Below are 7,490 nucleotides of genomic sequence, written 5' to 3' on the forward strand. Positions count from 1 at the left end.
TGCGACCCCATGAATCACAGCACGCCAGGTCTCCCTGTCCATCACCAGCTCCCGGAGTTCACTCAAACTCATGTCCATCGAGTCGGTGATGCCATCCAGCCATCTAGAGAAATGCAAATTATGTAAAAGGAGATTCCTCCTGTACACCCACACCATAGGACAAATTAGAAAGTCAGATGATAGCAATTGTTGAGAAAGATCTAAGGAGGTGGAAATTAGCACGCAATGCAGATGTGCAGGTAGACTCTGCTGTCTTCTGGAGAACAGCTCAGTAGAGCTCAGCAAACCTTCTATGTGTGTATACCCCATGAGCCTGCAATCCCATGCCTGCATGCAACTCAGGAAGTTTACCCCGGTCTGTAAGAGAAGGTGTACAAGGATGCATCCTAGCAGTTTGTGGGAGCAGGCTGTTGGAATCAGACCAGTTTTATTGAAGGGAAGGACAGAGCAACTGTGCTGGGTGCATGCTGTGGAGATTGCAAGAACAAGAGCTTCATACAGCTGCATGAGTAGGTCATGCTGTGGAGGAGAGAAAAACAAAAACAGAAGGAGATCCAGAGCCCAAGACTCTATGTATGTACATATGTATGAATATGTATATGTATATATATGCATATGTATTGTTGTTTGTTGTTCGGTTGCTAAGTTGACTCTCTGCCACCCTACGGCCGCAGTACGCCAGGCTTCCCTGTCCTTCACTATCCAGAGTTTGCTCAAACGCATGTCCATTGATTTGATGACGCCATCCAACCATCTCATCCTCTGTCGCTCCCTTCTCCTCCTGCCCTCCATCTTTCCCATCATCACGTTTTTTTTCCAATGAGTCAATATGTACTGGGTTGGCAAAAAATTCATTGTGGCCTCTCTGTAAGATGTTACGGAAGTGAAGAAACAGCTAGAAAGATTGGTAAGTCCCTTAAGACAAGGCTATAAGCAGATGGCAACGGATTCAATTCTGGTTTTCAGACAATCAGGGAGCTTCAGAGCCACCTCCATGGTTCATTTAACCTCAGCTTCCCGGGTGGCCCCCAACCCTCTGCAGAGTTTCCAGTCAAGTGGGTCTGGGCTTGGGCCTGAAGATGTGGGCTTCTAACAAGTTTTCAGATGCTGCTGCTGCTGGTGGTCTGAGGAGCCACACTGAGAGCCATCAGAGCTTCTAGAAGAAGTGAGTGGCTAAAAAAATCAAACACCGCAGAGGCTTGGCAGGAAGTAATGGAGAGACCGAGAAAACATCTCCGCTGTCAGTCCAGATAGTAATTTCCAGAGAATAGTAGATTGGTGGCTTCCTGTCCCCTGAAAAAATACCCCCCAAAGCTCCTCCTGTCCCCTGGGAATACCCCGTGGTCAAAAGCTGCAGGCAGACAGACAAGTCTTCTTCACTAAAGCTGCCATCAATCACACTGGCCCAGCCCTGACTAGGACGGTCGCAGTGGGTTAGCGGGTCAGTCAGCATGTCGCCCTCAGAGTCCTGCCCTTTTAACCAAACACCTCAGGTCAAAAGCCTTCCATGCGATAAAGGCACTCATGGCCTGAATCCATATTTCAATAGCACAGAAACTGAAAATAAGCAAAATCATTTTGAAAGGTGATTAAGACAGTCACCCCCGGAAAACAGTTATTATTCATCCCTCATCTAGGCCAAAGTCAAAATAGGAACGAGGGAGCGAAGGCTCTAGAGCTCCCTCAGGTGGACATATTAATTTCAATTCTGTCCCCACTTCATTTTTTTTGTTTAATTTTTTAATAACTAAAAAAAAAATCTTTTAGTGGATCTGCCTGGCCTGTGGAAGCTGAGTTCCCCAACCAGGGATTGAACCCACACCTTCTGCCTTGGAAGCACAGAGTTGCATCCACTGGAACACCAGAGAGCATGTTTTATTACCTGCTGAATAAGGGAGATTACTGATTGCCTGCTGTTTGAGTTTCCTAGAGCTGCAGGATCAAGTTGCCACAAAATGGGCAGGGGGGTTGAAGGGAGGCTTAAAACAACAGAAACATGTTCTCTCACAGTTTTGGAGGCTAGAAATCCAAACTTAGGGCGCCTCTGAAACCTGTGGAGATGGGTCCTTCCTCGCCTCTCCCAGCTTCTCGAGACTTGCTGGCAGTCCTTGGCCAGCAGGGGCCTCACTCCAGGCGCGCTTAGTCATGACGTGGCATCTCCCGTTTTGTCTGTCCTCACGTGGCTCTCTCCTCTTCTAATGAGGACACCAGTCATGTTGGAACATGTCCACCTAACGCCAGTATGCCCTTAACTTAGCTAATTCCATCTGCAAGGACCCTATTTCCAAATCAGGTCACATTGTGGGGTGGGGCCAGGGGCAGGGGTAGATTTCAACACATCCTTTCTGGGAGGACACGATTAACCCATAATATCTCCCCAGGACCCTGTGCTGTTTTCCCTCTCCTAATCAAACCTAGGTTTCCCCCAAAGTACATTAACTGACGCAACTATGACACACAGAATTTCCAGGCTGAGACTGGGAAGACCCTGCCCACGTGGCAATAGCCTGTTCCAACAAGTCATCACTGGGCACGGCGACAGGTATTCGGGTTACTCAGAGACTGTGCTAAGAGCTTCTAGCTAGGAGGCATCTGGGCCAAGGGACAAGCCTTTAAAAGATGGGGATATCAGAAGGCCATGTATGGCAGATCATTAGTTTGCTAGTTATCTGCTTTCCTGGCTATTATCCCCATTAGAGTGGGAAGGTTGACCCTTTTAAAAAATATATTTATTTGGCTGTGCTGGGTCTTAGTTGCAGCATGAGGACTCTTAGTCATGGCGTGTGGGATCTAGTTCCCTGGCCAGGGATTGAAACTGGGCCCCCTGCATTGGGAGTACAGAGTTTTAGCCACTGGACCATCATGGAAGTCCAAGGTTGACCCTTTAAAAAAAAAAAAAAAAACTATCTAAGCACTTACTGTAAAACCTAACATATAAAAGGCACTCAAGTTGAATAAATGTTTCAAATATGGTTAAATGTTTATTCTGCTAAATCCTCTTTCTGCCCCATTGTGAGCTCTTATCTGCCTATGTCAGAATGAACGAAGAAGTATTTTACTAAAGGAGAAGATATTGGTTTTCCCAGCTCGGAACCAAGCAAGTGGATGTAGACCTTGAGGGCCGGCTCTGGATGATCTGTTACCACATTCAGCACTTTCACAAGTGCATTAAAGAAGACAGAGTGGCAAATGCTGAGAAGGAGAATGCTGGAACAGTGGCAGAGGGTCTGTTCTCCCCCTCAGGCAGCAAGCAACTGTGGGCCCCCAGGGCTGTAGATGGCAGGCTTCCCGGGTGGCGCTAGTGGTAAAGAACCCGCCTGCCAGTGAAGGTAGATGAGAGAGGCGTGGGTTCAATCCCTGGGTCAGGAAGATCCCCTGGAGGAGGGCATGGCAACCCACTCCAGTATTCTTGCCTGGAGAATCCCATGGACAGAGGAGCCTGGCGGACTGCAGTCCATGTGGGCGCACAGAGTCGGAAACGACCGAAGCCACTTAGCATGCATTTAGGACGCATGGAAGGACGTAGACGTGCCCCGAGTGGGGCTCAAGTGGCCTTGGAGGGAGGTCAGCTGGTAGGATGACTCTAGCTTGGCCCATGAGACACAGGCTGGACCAGACCCCAGGTGAGGTCAGGATTGAGTGAGTTTCCTCCCCGCCCACCCCTGACCCACCAAACTGGGTGTGAACTCACTCTCAGGGACCCCCTTGCTGCTGCTGCTGCTGCTAAGTCACTTCAGTCGTGTCCGACTCTGTGTGACCCCATAGACGGCAGCCCACCAGGCTCCCCCGTCCCTGGGATTCTCCAGGCAAGAACACTGGAGTGGGTTGCCATTTCCTTCTCCAATGTGTGAAAGTGAAAAGTGAAAGTGAAGTCACTCAGTCATGTCTGACTCGTAGCGACCCCACGGACCGCAGCCTACCAGGCTCCCCCATCCATGGGATTTTCCAGGCAAGAGTACTGGAGTGGCTTGCCATTGCCTTCTCCCAGGGACCCCCTTACACACTGCAAAATAGGTATGCTAGGAAAATGGCCAAAGGTTTGGAAATGGGCAAGAGAAACTATTAGTATCCTTCCAATAAAATGCTGGTCTGCTGTCCCCCAGATCATTCAGGAGTACCAGACTCTATAAGGATGTGTGCACCTCTGATTGCCTTTGATTGGACTAGTATTTAGTTCTGTACAGATAGAGGTAAACGTGTAGAAAATGGATAGTCAGGTAAACATTCTCTGTTTCGAGCCATGCCAATGAGTCCTGTTCATAGGAATGCAAAAGAATCTTATCCAGGGGAGAATATAAATCCCTGCAAGTCCAAATCTCATTTGACCTGGTTTTAACCGCATTCATTCTCTCATTGATTAGTAAGTTAAATCTTTAACAAGCTAGAAGTGTATGTCTGTCTGAGAGTCATGTTTTACCTTCGAGGATTTTATACTTTAACAGGTAAAGAAGTAAATAGAGGTGAAGTGGGGGACAGCGAGGATGCCTGGAGTCTCAAGGTTCAACACAGAGGTTGGTAACTATGGAGAAAATCAAGGCAGTGTTGGGGATGGATGAGGAAGTAATCTGCTGCTGAAAGATGGCCGTCCTCCAGCACACCTTCCTGAAGGCTATGCCAAGGAATATTGCTGCCTCCCCTCTCTCCCCTTCCTATTAGCCGGTATGTTAGTTTTGTAGGGCTGCCATAACAGAGCATCATAAACTGGGTGGTTTACAAAACATAGATTAATTCCCTACAGTTTTGAGGCCGTAAGCCAAGCTCAAGGTATTGGCAGATTTGATATCTCCCGAGTCCTCGCTCCTTGGCTTGCAAATGACTGTCTTCCCCCTGTGTGTGCCTGTGTTATCATCTCCCCTTCATATGACACCAGTTACATTGGACTAGGGCCCGCCCTAATGACCTCATTGATTACCTCTTTAAAACACCTTTATCCAAATATAGTTGCATTCTGAGGCACTGGGCGTTAGGGCTTCAACATATGAATTTGGGGGGTGAGAGGGGGGACAGGCACACAAGTCAGCCCTAAACACACCACTCTCACACGCCCTGTAAGTTTTTAGTTTGCTGATTTGATGAAATTGGGTTTATGGAATAGCTGCTCACTATGTATTGACATAGCCTGGAATCTGCTTAGTGAACACGAAACCACTCAAGACCAGACCCAAACTGCAGAAATCCCTGGGGGGAAACTGCACTAACTCACTGACTCAAATGCATCCCAGGGCAGGATTTTCTGGCCGCTTCCTGAGAAGAACGTCATTCTCCCTGAGCAGGTGGTGGGGGGTACATGGGATGCTGCCAGTGAAGGTGGTAATGGAAGTGGGAAGAGAGCTGGTTGTGGACTTTGTATTTGGGGTAAATTGTGATTTGGGGTAAATTGTTTAACTTACCTGGGCTTCAGTTTCCTCCTTTGTAAGAGGGAGGGGCTCTTTAGGCCCTTCCTACTCAAACCTGGGCCAGGAACCAGGAGCATTGCACCATCTGGAGCTGATGGGAAGTGCAGACTCTCTGGACCCATCCCAGGTCAGGTGTATCTGAATCTGTATCTTAAGATCTCCAGGTGATTGACAGGCAGGTGGAAGTTTGAGAGGCACTGATTTAAGACTCGCTGGGTCTGGTGGTCACAGACGGAGATCACGGGGCCCATCATGAAACATGAAGCCCGTCATTTCTCCCTTCCCTCATTGCCCCTCCTCAGAGAGCAGGCTGGAGGAGAGAGCGCATCCCTGCTTCTAAGCTGCTGTGAATACACATCCTGTCACCCCACTGAGAGCAGAAAATAGGGATTCAAATGCAAGTCCCTCACCACACCCCCACCTTGCTAATAATCCTTGGCTAAGAGATCCAGGGGATGAGCAAAGACCCAACAGAATTACTGGGTCTTCCCCATCTCCACCCTGCAATCTGTTTTAAAAAGGGAGAGCTGAACTCAACAATAAAAACCAGACAATCCAATTAGAAAATGGGCAACGGACCTGAACAGACATTATGCCAAAGATGGCAACTAAGCACATGAAAAGATACCCAGTATCAGTAGCCATAAGGAAAATACCGATTAAAACCACAATGTCAATACATACCTATCAGAACATAAAAAATAGTGACGTCTCCAAAGGCTGGTGAGAATGTGGAGAAGTGGATCTTTCCCATGTTCCCAGCGGGAATGTAAAATGGTGCACAGCCACTCTGGACGTGTTTGGCAGCTTCTTATAAAACTAATTGTGGAACTACCATTTGACCTTGTGATTTCGTTCTTGGGCATTTATCCCAGAGAAATGAAAACTCATGTTCTCACAAAAATCAGCATAAAAATGTTCAGACAGAGAGGCTTTATCCATATTCGCTCCAAACTGGGAACGATCCCAATGTCCTTCAATGTGGGAAACAAACTCTGAACATCCACACTCTGGAAAGTTGTCATCGATAAAAGATAGTGACCTGATGCACGATACAACTGGGATGAGTCTCCAAAGTCTGACGGTGAGTGAAGAAAGCCAGTCCTAACGATCACATACTGCTTGAGTCCATTTAAATGAAATTCTTGAAGTGGAAGAATTCTAGAGATGGAGAGTGAGTTAATGGTGGGAGGAGGCTAAGGGAGGTGGGGGTAGCTATGAAAGGGCAACCCGAGGGATCCTGGTGATAGAGACGTTCTGCATCTTCACAAATCAGTGTCAATGGCCTGATTTTGATATTGTGTGATGTCTTTGCAAGATGTCATTACTAGGGGACCCGGGCAAAATGTAATCCGGGGCCATCTGTGTTGTTCCCTAAAATTGCATATAGATTGACAATTCTCTCAAAAGAAGAGACAGAGAAAAAAAGAAAGAAAAAGAACATATTCTTGTTAATTAAAAAAAAAAAGCGAGCGAGCTGTGTCCCAGTTCTCCTTACAGAAACGTGCTGGATTCTTTGCCAGTTGAGGAATTCTGGTGCTTCTGCTGGATGTGAAGGGGGAAGGGAGAAGATCAGAAAAGGTAGAAAGGAGATGTTTTATTTATTCCCTAGAAAGGCCTATGTTTCTATGTGAAGTAGACAACTGCTCGGTACATCCTTCCTCAGGAAATAACTGGTCGCCAAAGCCCAGCCAAACCTCAGAACCTGCCAGAAATCCTAAGAAACTCCGAGTAGGTCTCCTGTGCCCTCGTGGGCACTGTGTGTCACAAGCCCTGTCTGGCAGCAGGATGGGCCCTGGGGGACCCTGATCTGCAGCTTCCGGCTGTGGGAGAAGTCTGTCTGGGGTGTCACACTCCAGTCACACTCCATCAGGAGGCTCGGCCTGGCTCAGCCATTCTTGAATTGAGGCCCTGCATGCATATGCGGATGCTCAATCGAGTCTGACTCGTTACAACTCCACGGACTGTAGCCCACCAGGCTTCTCTGTCCATGGGATTCTCCAGGCAAGAGCGCTGGAGTGGGTAGCCACATCCTAGTCCATCAAGGCCCTGAGCAGGTTCTAGAACCTGGCTTTGATTGAAAAGTGAAAATGT

This window comes from Moschus berezovskii, chromosome 13, assembly GCF_049115385.1.
Source record: "Moschus berezovskii isolate FMDL1 chromosome 13, NW_MosBer_1.0, whole genome shotgun sequence".
NCBI classification, from domain to species: Eukaryota; Metazoa; Chordata; class Mammalia; order Artiodactyla; family Moschidae; genus Moschus; species Moschus berezovskii.